The sequence below is a fragment of the Phyllobates terribilis genome, unplaced genomic scaffold, assembly GCF_046119375.1.
Source record: "Phyllobates terribilis strain yellow unplaced genomic scaffold, ASM4611937v1 Scaffold_1__5_contigs__length_1240528914, whole genome shotgun sequence".
Taxonomy (NCBI): domain Eukaryota; kingdom Metazoa; phylum Chordata; class Amphibia; order Anura; family Dendrobatidae; genus Phyllobates; species Phyllobates terribilis.
In genome coordinates, this window is record NW_027362761.1 from 507,064,893 (window position 1) to 507,081,230 (window position 16,338).

A 16,338-nucleotide genomic window follows, 5' to 3' on the forward strand; every position below is an offset into this window, starting at 1 on the left:
AGCGATCCCCGCATGTTTTTTTGGGGGTGTCTAATAACTGTGAAACATGCGGGCGGGGACTCAAGCATTTCACCCGTGATACATGGTGCATACCTGAGTACCCGATGCAAACTCAAGTAGCGAGCACTTGCGCTCAAGACTAATGACAACTTATTCAATATGATGACCTAATGTTATCAAATTCTGTGTGGTACCTCTGGGTTCAAAATGTTCACTATACCCCTTAATAAAATCCTTGAGGGGTATAGTTTCCAAAATGGGGTCACTTGTGGGGGAGCTCCACTGTTTAGGCACATCAGGGGCTCTCCAAACGCGACATGGTGTCCGCTAACAAATTGAATGGAAAATCGGCTCAAATTGTTAGCGGACACCATGTTGCGTTTGGAGAGCCCCTGTGTGCCTAAACATTGGAGCTCCCCCACAAGTGACCCCATTTTGTAAACTAGACCACCCAAGGCACCTATCTAGATGCATAGTGAGCACTTGGAACCCCCAAGTGCTTCACAAATTGATTCGTAAAAATGAAAAAGTGTTTTTTTTCCCACTTTTTAATTTTTCTGAATCAATTTGTGAAGCACCTGGGGGATCCAAGTTCTCACTATGCATCTAGATAGGTTCCTTGGGGGTCTAGTTTCCAAAATGGGGTCACTTGTGGGGGGTTTCCACTGTTTAGGCACATCAGGGGCTCTCCAAACACAACATGGTGTCCGCTAACAATTTGAGCCGATTTTCCATTCAATTTGTTAGCGGACACCATGTCGCGTTTGGAGAGCCCCTGATGTGCCTAAACAGTGGAGCTCCCCCACAAGTGACCCCATTTTGGAAACTAGACCCCCCAAGGCACCAATCTAGATGCATAGTGAGCACTTGGAACCCTCAGGTGCTTCACAAATTGATTCGTAAAAATGAAAAAGTGGAAAAAAAAATACTTTTTCATTTTTAAGAATCAATTTGTGAAGCACCTAGGGGTTCCAAGTTCTCACTATACATCTAGATAGGTGCCTTGGGGGGTCTAGTTTCCAAAATGGGGTCACTTGTGGGAGGTTTCCACTGTTTGGGCACATCAGGGGCTCTCCAAACGCAACATGGCGTCCGCTAATTATTCAAGCAAATTTTACAATCAAAAAGTCAAATGGCGCTCCTTCCCTTCCGAGCTCTGCCGTGCGCCCAAACAGTGGTTTTTCCCCACATATGGGGTATCTGCATGCCCAGGGAAAATTGCACAACAAATTTTGGAGTCCATTTTTTCCTGTTAACCCTGCGAAAATAAAAAAAATTGAGTCTAAACTAACATTTTTGTGAAAAAAGTTAAATGTTCATTTTTTTCTTCCACATTCCAAAAATTCCTGTGAAGCACCTGAAGGGTTAATAAAGTTCTTGAATGTGGTTTTGAGCACCTTGAGGGGTGCAGTTTTTAGAATGGTGTCACTTTTGGGTATTTTCTGTCATAAAGACCTCTCAAAGTGACTTCAAATGTGATGTGGTCCCTAAAAAAATGGTTTTGTAAATTTTGTTGGAAAAATGAGAAATCGCTGGTCAACTTTTAACCCTTATAGCTCCCTAACAAAAAAAAATTTTGGTTCCAAAATTGTGCTGATGTAAAGTAGACATGTGGGAAATGTTATTTATTAACTCTTTTGTGTGACATATCTCTTTGATTTAAGGGCATAAAAATTAAAATTTTGAAAATTGCAAAATTTCCAAAATTTTCACCAAATTTCTGTTTTTTTCACAAATAAACGCAAGTGATATCGAAGAAATTTTACCACAATCATAAAGTACAATATGTCACGAAAAAACATTCTCAGAATCAGGGGGATCCGTTGAAGCGTTCCAGAGTAATTACCTCATAAAGTGACAGTGGTCAGAATTGTAAAAATTGGCCTGGTCATTAACGTGCAAACCACCCTCAGGGGTAAAGGGGTTAATGACCCTTGGAAGAATGGTGGAGGTCGCAGTGGAATAAAAAGACAATATCAATGCCCCTTGGAAAAGTGGTGGAGGTCGCAGTAGCTTAACAAGACGGTTTTCATGCCCCTTACAAGAGCGATGCAGTACAGCATATTAAAAACATTATTCCCATTATTGGGGAGTGGGTCTCCCATAGTCTTTGCCTATGCCTTCCAAGCAAAAGCTGCAAAAAATTAGGACGGAGGAACTTGCAATGCTGGCAACACGGACACGATCACCCTGGTGGTATAGTGGTGGTGGAGGCTGAGGATAAGGAGAAGAGCAAAATACAGCCGAAATGAGGAAGCATATACCCATGTGTGGGTGTGAAGCGGTGCATGGGAATACACCTCCCGAAATAACACAGTGGATTTGACTTTATGTTACTCTGCTGTCATTTGGTGGTGATGAGAAGTCTGGCCCAATCCAGCCCTTGTTCATTTTGATAAGGGTCAGCTTGTCAGCATTGTCAGTTGACAGGCGAGTGCGCTTATCAGTTATAATTCCCCCAGCGGCACTAAAAACACGCTCCGATAACACTCTAGCGGCAGGACAGGCCAGGACCTCCAAGGCGTACAGAGCGAGTTCATTCCAAGTGTCCAGCTTGGATACCCAATAATTAAAAGGCACAGAGGAATCACGGAGGACGCTGGTATGGTTGGCAAGGTACTCCCTCACCATCTTTTGAAACTTTCCACTCCTTGTGAGAGTACCCCGCGCCTCAGGGCCTGTAAGCTGGGCGGGTTTCAGAAAACTGTCCCAGAATGTTGACAGTGTTCCCCTGCCTCTGCTGGATTGGAGTTGCGTCTCTCTCACCTGTATGCCTTGGTTGGTCAACGAGCTGTGACCTCTGCCGCTAGCGTGTTCAGATGGGAATTTTTTTTAACAGTTCTGCAGCAAGGGCCTTCTGGTACTGCCACATTTTTGTAGACCTCTCCACCTCAGGAATAAGAGAGTGAAAGTTCTCCTTGTAGCGGGGGTCTAAAAGTGTCACTAACCAGTAATGACTGTCACCCAACATTTTGACAACACGAGGGTCACGGTTAAGGCAGTGTAACAAAGTCAGCCATGCGTGCCATACTGGTAACGGGCAAGACTTCCGTGTCCTCACCAAGATGACAACTTACCATGCTCTCCTCCTCCTCCCCCCTGTCCTCAGACCACCCACGCTGAACCGACTGTATGACAGTTGTACAGGTACTACCGTCTACAGCGCATGATACCAGCTCCTGTTCTTCCTCCTCCTCCTCCTCTCCCTCATTGTCACCCAATGCACGTTGGGATGAGATGAGGCTGGGCTGTGTGTAATCACCCGCTACGGCTTCTTGATCCATCTCATCATACTCTGGCTGCAATGCCTCCTCTTTAATTCTCTGCAGAGAGCGTTGCAAAAGACAGACAAGTGGGATGCTGACGCTAATAATGGCGTCATCGCCACTCACCATTTTGGTGGACTCCTCAAAGTTTGTCAGGATGGTACATATGTCAGACATCCAGGTCCACTCCTGAGGTCTTATGTGTGGAGTCTGACCTGAATATCGACGGCCTTGTTGCAGCTGGTACTCCACAACTGCTCTCTTCTGCTCACAAATCCTTTGCAACATGTGGAGGGTAGAGTTCCAATGTGTGGGGACATCACACACCAGTCGGTGTGCCGGAAGCTGCAAATGCTGCTGCAACACAGCAAGGGCGGCGGAAGCTGTAGCCGACTTCCGAAAATGAGCTGACAGGCGGCGTACTTTGACGAGCAGATCTGGCAACTCGGGGTACGATTTAAAAAACCGCTGAACCACGAGGTTAAGCACATGAGTCAGGCATGGTACGTGTGTGATCTCGCCTCGCCTCAGAGCCGCCACCAGGTTACGGCCATTGTCACACACGACCATGCCTGGATGTAGGTTCAGCGGTCTCAGCCACAGATTTGCCTGCTCTTTCACAGCTGTCCACAACTCACAAGCAGTGTGAGGTTTATCACCTAAGCTTATGAGTTTCAGCACAGCCTGTTGTCGCTTGGCTGAGGCAGTACTGCAGTGCTTCCAGCTTGTAACTGATGTGGTGATATCTGAGATGGAGGCTGAACATGAGGAGGAGGAGGAGGATGATGTGCAGGAGCTGTACACTGTGGGGGCAACTCTGACTGACATAGGGCCCGCAATCCTTGGTGTGGGGAGGATGTGTTCCGTCCCAAGGTCCGACTGGGTCCCGGCTTCCACTATGTTTATCCAGTGTGCCGTCAGGGAGATGTACCGTCCCTGGCCACAAGCACTTGTCCACGTGTCCGTTGTCAGGTGGACTCTCCCAGTAAATGCGTTGTTGAGGGCACGGCGGATGTTTTGGGACACGTGCTTGTGTAGTGCGGGGATGGCACACCGGGAAAATAGTGTCGGCTGGGAACCGAGTACCGAGGGATGGCCACCACCATAAGGTTGCGGAAGGATTCCGTCTCCACCAGCCTAAAAGGCAGCATTTCCAACGCAAGCAGTCGTGAAATGTGCGAATTTAGGACTGTGGCTTGTGGGGCGTTGGCTGCGAATTTGCGCTTTCGTTCAAAGCTCTGGGATATGGACAATTGAACGCTGCGGTGGGACGTGGACGTTGATGCTGTTTCTTGAGAAACTGCCATAACAAGTGAAGACTGAGAGGAGGGGGCATCTTTGCGTGCAGTATGGACAGGGGATTGCCTTGCACGCACAACAGGGGGTTCTATTACATGCACAACAGCGGAAGAAGCAGTGGTGACACCCGCTGACACTGGTCGTGGACCCTGGGGTTCGCCCCACAAAGTCGGGTGCTTTGCTGACATATGCCTGATCATGCTGGTGGTGGTCAGGCTGGTAGTTTTGTCACCCCTGCTGATGCTGGCATGGCAGGTGGTACAAATGGCCTTTTTGGGGTTATCAGCAGAGTTTTTTAAAAAATTCCAGACTCTGGAAGACCTACCGGTTGTACTGGCAACGTCCTTCATGTTGGTGTTACGGGGAATTGTTGCCCGCCTTCTGTGTGCGGCCACCACACTGCTTCTTCCTGCCTGTTGGGGTACTCTGCCTCCCTCCCCCTGTGTGTTGCTGGCCTCGCTCTGCCTGTCCTCCTGCCACGTTGGGTCAGTTACTAGATCATCCACCACCTCCTCCTCTTCCACCTGCGCACCACAATCCTCCTCCTCACTTCGTGGCAATTGTGTCTCGTCATCGTCCACCTCTTGTGACAAAGGAGATTAGAACCGTGGAAGAGGAAAACCACAGTTCTATTTCTATGGCCTACACCAGACTCTTTTAAACAGATAAATTGGTGTCTGACCAGTCAGGGAGACACTATTACAGTTTTTTTTTACGGCAAAAAATGCCAAAAGCAGGATAATACAGAGATTTGACCCGTGGAACTGAAAAACCACAGTTCTATTTCTCTGGCCTACACCAGACTCTTTTAAACAGATATATTGGTGTCTGACCAGTCAGGGACACACTATTACAGTTTTTTTATGGCAAAAAATGCCAAAATCAGGATAATACAGAGATTTGACCCGTGGAACTGCAAAACCACAGTTCTATTCATCTGGCCTACACCAGACTCTTTTAAACAGATATATTGGTGTCTGACCAGTCAGGGAGACACTATTACAGTTTTTTTTACGGCAAAAAAATGCCAAAAGCAGGATAATACAGAGATTTGACCCGAGGAACTGCAAGACCACAGTTCTATTTATCTGGCCTACACCAGACTCTTTTAAACAGATATATTGGTGTCTGACCAGTCAGGGAGACACTATTACAGTTTTTTTTTACGGCAAAAAATGCCAAAGCAGGATAATACACAGATTTGACCCATGGAACTGCAAAACCACAGTTTTATTTCTCTGGCCTACACCAGACTCTTTTAAACAGATATATTGGTGTCTGAGCCGTCACAGACGCACTCAATTTTTTTTTTGGGGGGGGGGGGGGGATACCAAAAGGTTAATAAGACTCGTATTTGTACAGTCTGACTGAGGAAAAAAAAAATACAGGATTTAGATGAAAAAAAAAAGGAATTTTTCTGGCCCCTGAGACCGGGGGATAAGTCTAGCAATTTGACCAACAGGAGCACACAGGACTGTAATGCAGCATTTGCTGGTATAACCACTGCGTCTCCTATACAGCCTGCCTGCCTGCCTGATATCTGTGATGGATATTAGTCCTGAGAAGGACTGTTTGTTTGATTTGGCAGGCTCTAGAGACCCTACACTACCTATTTCGCACTATATATCTCTCCCTAACTCAGCAGCACTCTCCCTACACTGTCTGATCCAGAGCGACTGTGTCCAAGATGGCGGCGCCCGGTTTTAAATACTCGAGGTGACGCTGTGCGGCCAGCCAATCACTGTAATGCCCACAAACAACATGGCTGCGGCATTCCAGTGACTGGCTGGCAATCCCTGCATGTTCATTGGCTCTGTAAAGAGCGCCAAACGTACAGGGCGAAGACCCGAGCTCCCGCCCGAGTAACCCGGAAATGCTCGGTGCTCGCTGAACATCCCGAGTAGTGAGATGCTCGGGCGAGTACCGAGCAGTGTCGAGCATGCTCGCTCAACACTACTTACAATAGAAGTTTATTATTTTTGTGAATTTATCTTCAATACAAATCATTTATTTATTTGTGTTTATTAAGCAGATGTATTTGTAGATTTTCTTCACTATTTTTATAGTCCCATCAGAGGACATAACTTTATATACTGTATATAGTTGCTTTATAATGCTGCCTGTCCCTATACAATAGAATGAAGAAGTCTGCTAGAACATACCTGTCACGGTGGTCACAAAAGAGGTCACAAAGTTTTCCAGAGATTTTCAAAGGTATAGAAACAGGAATAGAGATGAAGGGGGAAAATAAACAATTGCCTGACACAAAGGCACCCTGCCACAAAAGGAAAAGCAGTATTATACTGATGAACAAAAGAGTAACAATGTTTTGAACTTTTGACTTTCAGGCTCCATATCTCACCATCCACTCCTGCTTCCAATGTGAGACTACCATCATTTTATAGACAATCATCATCTTGGCTATCTCATACATACATTTGACTTGCAATTATTTTGCATATGATTAGTTATGCAGATTCTTGTCATGTCACTGCATTGTTACTGTTTAGCTCCTAAAAATCTAAATTTACATTTTTATTATTTTATTAGTATTTTGTGAATCTGCCTTTAGCTTTCAACACTGCCTGAATCTTTCTGGGCATGCTCTCAATCAGATTCAAGCATGTCTCGGCTAAAATCTGAACCCAGGTCTCTTCTATACGTTTCCAAAGTTGGTGCATACTGGTAGACTCTCTTGGGTATGTATTCAGCTTTTTCTTCAACTCTACCCACAAGTTATCGATTGAATTGAGGTCTGGGGACTGTGGGGGCCTATCCTCACATCTTTATTGTCATTGAACCATTTCTTTACCAATGTCATGTGCTTCGGATCGTTGTCCTGCTGGAACACTGTCATCATTTTCCCTACCCCTAGTAGTCGGGTGTACGAAGTAACTCGTCTTGTAGGATACTCACATATAGCTCAGCATTGAGACCACCATCGATCCAGATTAAGTATCCAACACCTTTGGCTGTGAAACAACTCCATAGCATCAGGCTTCCTCCTCCGAACTTGACAGCTCCTTCAATTTCTCGATCCGTTAGTCCCTTTTTCACTTGTATCTTCCAGACCCATTTGCACCCAAGAAAGCCTAGTCTATTAACTTTCATCTCATTGCTCCAAATCACCCCTTTCCAATCTTCTACTGTCCACTTTTTGTACTTTTTTTTAAACTTCAGCCAACGCTTCTTTGACGATATTGAAGTCGAGGCTTCTTCACCTTTTTACGTACCATCATTCCAGACTTGTGTAACGTGCATCATAGGGTGCTTGCATGGACGTCTGTGATCTCACGATTATGAAGCATACGAGCCACCTCCAGTACCATGAACTGATAGACCATGTGATGCGCCGACTTGTTGACTCCGATATTATGACTGGACGTCCACCTCTTGACTTTTGAATTGATGGACCAACTTTATTTTGTCTTCTTCCAACTGTCATGGGCAGTTTGGCAATTTTGGTGGCTGAGAGGCTGCTATCAATGAGCTGGATGATGCTGTTTCTGTTTTATTGGGAAATCTTCTTCATGGCTGCTCCTCAATTTGAACCAGTGACCTTTCATTTGGGAATGAACGTAATAACACACTGAGCTATTAGAAAATGTGAGAGCAGGTTGTAATTTGTAGCATACATGAAGAAAAATATTTTTCCACCACCAGTAGCAAAACAGTAACAATGCAGTGACATGACAAAAATCTGTGTCAAAGATCACAGACAGGGTCGGTCGTCACTTAACTCACCTGCTGTTATCTGTGGAGTGAACAGCTCTCTGTTGCCCCCTATTGTCCAGACAATTACTCGATTGATCGACGACTAACAGAGGAGGCAGCAGGCTGTTTCCACTAATAGGCCAGTTATCAGGAAACTAACAGTGAGTGTATGGTATATACACCTCTGATTCCAACGCATGGAATATATGTATATACCCCCGATACGGTCACTGCAAACTCCACGATAATCCAAGTACTACTCGCTGCCACCACCAGTCATGTTTTATACAGGCTGACTGAAGGCTTGGTTTTGGTTCTGCTAGTGTATGGCTTTGGGGTGCGGGTTACAGAACAAAAGGAACAGAACTATTAAATTTGATATTTAATCCAAAACGATACGCAGTGTTTATAAAAAGTATCCAAAAGATTTTACAAGGGAAACAAAATAATACAGCAAACAATACAATACAAATAATACAGTTACATAAAAAAAAAGGAATAGCGAAAGAAACTTACTACGCCGCTCACAAAGATGAGTCAACTTAGCCAAAGGAGAGAATTTTTATTGGGGACATTCAATGAACGGGATTCATGCATACACTGGTGTGTGTCTCTCTACAGGAACACAGATCATAATTTTTCTTGACTTTTTATCAGCACCTAAGTTACACCCACACCCCCCCCCTCGATGACCACTCGTGGGACGGGTTGTGGGATGTTCTCAGCCCTTCAGGATTTTATGAAATTTCCCACATTAACAATATCTTCCCTCCCGCCGATTGCAGAAGTTCAGGAATGCCGCCATATTTTTTATTGAGATTTTATCTTTCCCAGAGACCAAATATGACATGGCTGTTGTCAGTTATCTGGGCTCTATTGATTTGGGGCTGATAGGCAGGTGTTACATGCATCTTCTTCCCTGATTTGTCCTGAAGCTGAAAATGTATGTCCCATCACTATCGGAGCTAGACAAGTTTCGATATTTTGATATTCATAATTTTCTTTCGGAGACCCTAGGTCTGGGCTAGCTATTGTAGATATAACATTTCCTCTGTGGGAACAAAGCTTCCCAGGATGTACTTTCTGGAGACACAATAGACTCTTCCACTTTGCTATCTATGTGTAAACACATGTACCTTTGTTATCTAATCCACTGAAAAGGCCTTTTATGTCTCAATTACCTGTCCAATCTATAATTCTCTGTCTCACACACAAAAGACATCCTCGTTGGCATTGCAGGGGTCTTTTATTTCCAAAAGGAGCGGCCTGCATTTTAATTAAGATTATCACTTCCCACCTATAAATAATTTCTTCCTTTATTGTACCAGTCTAATTTCTAGGAGAGTCAAACTGTCAGCTCTTGATTTCCTTCCTGGAAATCTGTGTGAAAGGGGAGGCGGGTGAATGCCCCCCTCACTACAGTGGCTTTAGAAATCTTTTATTTTCTTTGACAATCTGCATAACTAATCATATGCAAAATAGTTGCAAGTCAAATTTATGTATCAGATAGCCAAGATGATGGTCTATAAAATGATTGTAGTCACACGTTCGAAGCAGTAGTGGATGGGGAGATATGGAGCCTGAAAGTCAAAAGTTTAAAAATTGCTACACTTTTACTCTTCAGTGTATATAATCGGGACATGGTAAATGGGAAGCCCTGTTACACACCTGTTACGCCTCTATGCTACAAATTTAGTGTCATTTTATACAGCAACTGTAAACAACTTGGTGATATCCATTACAAACAATGTAATGTTTGTCAATTGCACCCATGCATATAATATGAGACAAGAATATTTAAAGTCTTCCAGCAAGATGACAACTCAGAAGCTTAAATCTTAAAGGGGAATTAATTGTACTTTCATTTAACTTTTCAAAATAAACTGTCATGTGTGAGTACACGAAGAATAACACAATTTTTCTGGCCATCATATGAATTGTGTTTTCCACAATTTTTGTTCCTCTGCATGCTCTAGGTTGCAATCCACTGGGAGATGTTGCTAAGAGATCAGCTGCTGTGTTCTCTGCCATACACAGCACAGCACACAGAGAGGGATTCCTCCTCTTCATTAATTTTTAGGACATAGAGAAGGTGCAGCAGCATGGAGGAAATAATACAGCAATGCTGTGTGATTCAGCTCTGGGGTGAGGTAAAGGAATTGTTAGAGAGCTCCCTCTCCTTGCTCCTTACTCCTCCTAACCCCTCTCCTATCCATAGAGTTTAATAAGCTTTGTTAATGGCACCTGCAGTCCACCTTGCCTGAGCAAGACAGATCTGTGCTGTTGTTACTAAGTGGATGACAAAAAGTGTTTAGTAATGGTCAAGAAGGAAACAGTTTTCTCTGATATGATATACCATGTTTCTCCAAATATTACCCATGGTCTTATATTATTTTTTGCTCTGAAACACGGGTTACGGCATATTTTCAGGAGATGTCTTATTTTTTTCCCCATGAACAACAATCCACATTTATTCTTGTACACAAAAAAATCAACATTTATTCAAATATAATCATGTCATCACATTCTGGAACATCAACATAACTCTCCAAACCCCGAATTCCATCATGAATTTCTTGAGATCCTATTTCCTTTTTCCATGTAGAACAATCTACTCTTTACACATGCTGACAGAAAATGATGGGGTTATAACGATCACTAATAGATCATTCTGTGCCCATACATATCATGTTATTGGCAGCGCATCTCCCATTTACACCAATGGTCCTGATTCATTAAGACCGGCATTATCCAGGCCAGTCTTAATGAACTGGGCCGCTGGAGGAAGATGCACCTAATTTATTAAATAGCACACACCACTTCATAAATTAGGAATCTTACAAATGCCGGGCGCCTCTGACAGAAATGTACATACACGTGTATATACACACACACAATGCACATATATTCACATGTATATATACACACACACTGCACATACACATGTATCTATACACACACTGCACATACACATGTAGATATACACACACTGCACATACATACAGACCTGCCTGTCTCAGGATGGAGACGGGTTCTGTGTCCCAGAGATGAACGTGCTTTGGTCCAACATGTGCATATCAACCCAAGGACAAAAGCAAAAGACCTTGTGAAGATTATGGCGGAGGCTGGTAAGATTGTGTCAATATCCACAGTGAAACGAGTACTGTATCAACATGGGCTGAAAGGCCACTCTGCCAGGAAGAAGCCATTACTCCAAAAGAAACATAAAATAGCCAGATTAATGTTTGCAAATGCACACAGGAACAAAGACCTTAATTTTTGGAGACATGTCCTGTGGTCTGATGAAACTAAAATTTAACTTTTTGGGCATAATGACCATCGTAGGAGGAAAAAGGGAGAAGCTTGGAAGCCTAAAAACACCATCCCAACAACGAAACACCGGGGTGGCAGCATCATGTTGTGGGGTTGCTTTGCTGCAGGAGGGACTGGTGCACTTCACAAAATAGATGGCATCATGAGAAAAGATGATTATGTGGCAATACTGAAGCAACATCTCAAGACATAAGCCAGGAAGTTAAAGCTTGGGTGGAAATGGGTCTTCCAAATGGACAATGACCCGAAGCATACTGCCAAAATGGTAACAAAGTGGCTTAGGGATATCAAAGTCAAAGCTTTGGAGTGGCCATCACAAAGCCCTGATCTCAATCTTATTGAAAATTTATGAGCAAAGCTGAAAAGGCAGGTGCGAGCAAGGCGACCTACAAACCTGGATCAGTTTCACCAGTTTTGTCAGGAGGAATGGGCCCAAATTCCAACCAGCTATTGTGAGAAGCTTGTGGAAGGCTATCCTAAACGTTTCACCCAAGTCCTTCAGTTTAAGGGCGATGGTACCAAATACTAATGAAATGTATGTAAACCTTTGGTCTGTACTGTATGTAAACTTTTGATTTTGCAGTAAGTAATAAAAATGCCTTAAAACATTCTCTCTCTCATTATTCTGCCATTTGGCAAATATTAAAAATTATGGTAATCCTAATTGACCTAGAACCGGAAAGGTTTATTCTGATTTCATGTCAGATATTGAGAAAAACATACATATGTGTCTTTTTATATAGTATATGTAAACTTCTAGTTTCAACTGTATATACCCTGTAAATACATATATATCATTCAGTCTTCACCTGGATGTGGCAGCTGGCATTCTTCACATTGTGACCCAAGTCTATCAGTGATTTGAGGCACATCCTGTAAATATAACGTAAATGTTCATGCTAGAAACATGAGCACCCCTTTAAGGAGAACATATAGTCTCCTATTACACAGTTGTTTTCAATCAGGGTTTTTTTGTTGTTGCTTTTTCATTGACAGAATCTTTACAGGCACTTATACGTCAATGGTGCCCTGTAAAAACAGAAGTCATGACACCAATATGAACAGAGACTTTCTTGGTAATAAAAATTGAAACAGTATAAGCCTCCTTACATCCTTCATAGTGCAGTCTTTAGTATTTCTGACATCTTCTTGCCAGACCGGTCACACTGCAGACTCTGCATTACAGAAAAGACTCAGGCTTGCAGTGACGATGAATTTTATCACATCAGTAACACTAGTAGGGGGAGAATAAGTGCAAGAATAAAAAGGCCGTTAACACAGTCACTTTTCAAATATTAGGTGGAGCTTGCTGGGTTGCTAAATTTTTGCGCCACAAAGAAAAAATGTGTGACATTTCAGTTTTTTGCCCAAATTCTGATGAAAACTGGTTGATAAATCAGGGCTTGAATTCTTTTAAACTACTAAAATATCTGGTGACATTAGTGATTTTAAGAATTTATTTTATCTAGTTATAATTCATGCAGAAACGTTTAGCCTGCACTTAAACAATTATGTAAAAAAATTATGATCCTGGTGGAAATGACAGATTTTCAATCACTACTTCGCAATTTCATCATCTGACAGAAGCTTTGTCTTTTTGTGTGAATTTCTACAGCACCTGCAGTTTTAAGAAGCTTAATGGGCGTGGGGAGTAGTGAATATTCATGGTCTTTAATAGCAGGCACACGTGATCGCCCAGACGCTGCAGGGGCCGTGACTGGGTTGACATTGTGCACGCTATTAAGGAGATTGAATAGTCACTTCTCCCCAAGTCCATAGTCCGGGCATGGGGAGCAGTGACTATTCCGGCAGCTGATCTCGGCGTCTGAGGGCGCATGGCAGTGATGTCATGCATGGCTCACACGCTGAGATCAGCTGGTAGCAGAAGAACAGGACACAGCGCCAGACCAGAAGGAAGGAAGGTGAGTAGAATCCTTTTATTTTTTTGTGTGCACGGTGATGAGAATGCCATGCATACCAGGAGGGGGGGTGCCATGCATATCAGGATGTGGGTGCCTTGCATACCAGGCTGGGGGTGCCATGCATATCAGGCTGGGGGTACCATGCATACCAGGATGGGGGTGCCATGAATACCAGGATGGGGATGGGGGTGCAATGTATACCATGATTGGAATGGGGGCCACATATAACAGGTAGGGGGGGCCATGTATACCAGGATGGGGGCATATATATATGGGGGATATAGATACAGAATTGGGGGACATTACGCCTATAACAGTGTCAGCAGCAGTCCCCCTCCCCCATAACAGTGCATCATGACCACATTTTTTGCTTTAATTTTTCTTCTATTTTCCTCCTCTAAAACCTAGGTGCGTCTTATGATCCGGTGCGTCTTATAGTCAAAAAATATGGTAATTATTGACATGTTTACTTTTGAAAGCATTCTTCCTTTGCAGCATTTTTCCCACACCTGCCAAAAACTTTGGTACAGTACTGTGTGTTCTATACATTTTTTGCAAGGACAGAAGATGTACACTTTATAGTCTATGGGGCCGTTCACGTGCCCTTTTTTTGGAGACTATATGTCTGCAAAAAAATAATATTAAGACACGTCCATTTTTAGTCTGATTTGTAAATCAAAATTACCCTTTCAAGTCAATTGCTCTGTGAAAAAAAAAAACAGTGCAGCATACGTGCTTTTCCATTTTTAACATTCTAATGGTTAGTAGGAGCTTGGAAATTTTGATTTTGCAGATGAGAAAAACAGATGCCACATTGATAAAATGGATACATGGACCTAAAAAACAGGTGAAAATCATATTCCAAACACTGATCATCCATTTCAATCAAAATCGATCCACTTTTTTCACAAATGAAAAAACAGGCGTGTAAATTCACCCTTTATATCGACACTTGTAAGAATGTAGTACCTCAATACACTTACGATTTTTAATTGTTGGCTGCAGATGGAATTTGAAAGAAAAAAAAACTTACAATGTTCCATCGGATGCCACATTATGACCGGTATGCCTCAAAAGCTTGGAGAGGACAAAGGCAAGGATGAGCTAGTGGGGATGCAGTGGTACGAGATGGATCCGGGCCACTCTGCCACAGAAGAAGACACCAGTATTATATTTGATACATCATTAGTTGAGTGGCTTAAGGTTTATTTACACTAACCAATAGTACTAGACGACCACCAATAGGTGAATATGTACTGATTGGCAATCGTTTAATAGCCTATTTGCACAGGCAGAACATTCTCAACAATAAGTTGTCATTGTTCTCTTCAATGTGAGTTTTGTTTACACAGGTCGATGTGCTGTCGAGAACAACAAGATTTTGTGCGGCACAAAAGGTCATTTCACCGAAACAAGAGTTTTGCTTGTACATCCAGTGATTGGCAGCTTGTTTAAATGGCATGATTATCGGGAAATGAGCATTCCTAGGAACACTCATACACGATAATCTTGCAATATAAATATTTTGTATTGGGGCTTAGGAGCTTCACTTTAGACTGTGTTTTTGCCACATGGCAGTGGCTCTATGTGGAAGCCCTGAAAAGTGGGATTTGGGCAGAACAGCTGTTGGGACCATTGACTTTAATGGTGCAGACGGCATCAGTTTGTGTTCTGCTAAACTCCTTTTTGGTAAACTCCACCTTTTTGAGGCGGGCACAAAATGCATTCAACCATGCTTTTGTGCCTGCCTCAAAAAAGTTGATGTTAGGAAACAGCTTCTAATCTTAATTAGCCAGGCATCTAAATTTGTTAGGCCAGGAGAAATACACTATTATTTTTATGTTGCCTTATTAATTTATGTGTTTTTCTTTCTTCAAGTGGAATAAGAAACATGGACTTTTGTCATAAGTCTGAATGCTGGCTTCTCTTGGTCTGTGAACAATAAATGTTTGCTAAATGTTGATTAACCATTGTGTGGCCCTGTGGCTTGGTGACTCACAGAGCAGAGGAGTATAAGTTATACAAATTGATTAAAAGCTCAAACATTGAGACATGAGCCTTGCACCTTGCCCCCTGACCTGTGAATGATGACCTGAGCAAACAGATGTACATATAAACAGGGATTTCTATCGTGCTGAAAAGAGACTCAGAGAGACTCTTCAGGACACTAGCTTGGTAGCATGGCTCCAACCTGAGGGACACAGATTTGGATTCTACAGGATGCCAGCCTAAGGGAACACTGCCCTGGCTGGAAAGATACAGATCTGCTGCATTGACCATCACTGACCCCATGGAGACTTTGGGGAAACCAGGATTGTGACCCTCCGGTCACTTTGTCCCAATTAGTATGTTTGGGCTAGCCAGGTTGGGACCATCCGATCTCCTGGGACCCATGGATACATTTGGAGAAATCCAGGTTGGGACCATCCGGTCACCTGGATCCATGGATATATTCAGAGAAAGCCAGGGTGGTCTCCTTGCCAAGAACCTTAATGGACTGTCAGCTTCCTAAGGTTGCCGCTACCTCCTCTCTATGGGTGTCCACCCAAAGGGTGCCACTGGTTGAGGTAGTTGGCCCTGCAAAGTCGCAGCTGCTCTATTCCCGGCGAGCCAGCGGAAGGGTGAGACTGTGTAATTTTGCACCATCTTGGGTATTTACTGGGACTGAGAATCAGAGAGATTCTTCAGGACAGCAGCTTGATAGCATGGCTCCATCCCGAGGGACACAGATTTGGATTCTACAGGATGCCAGCCTAAGGGAACACTGCCCTGCCTGGAAGGATACAGATATTCTGCATTAATCA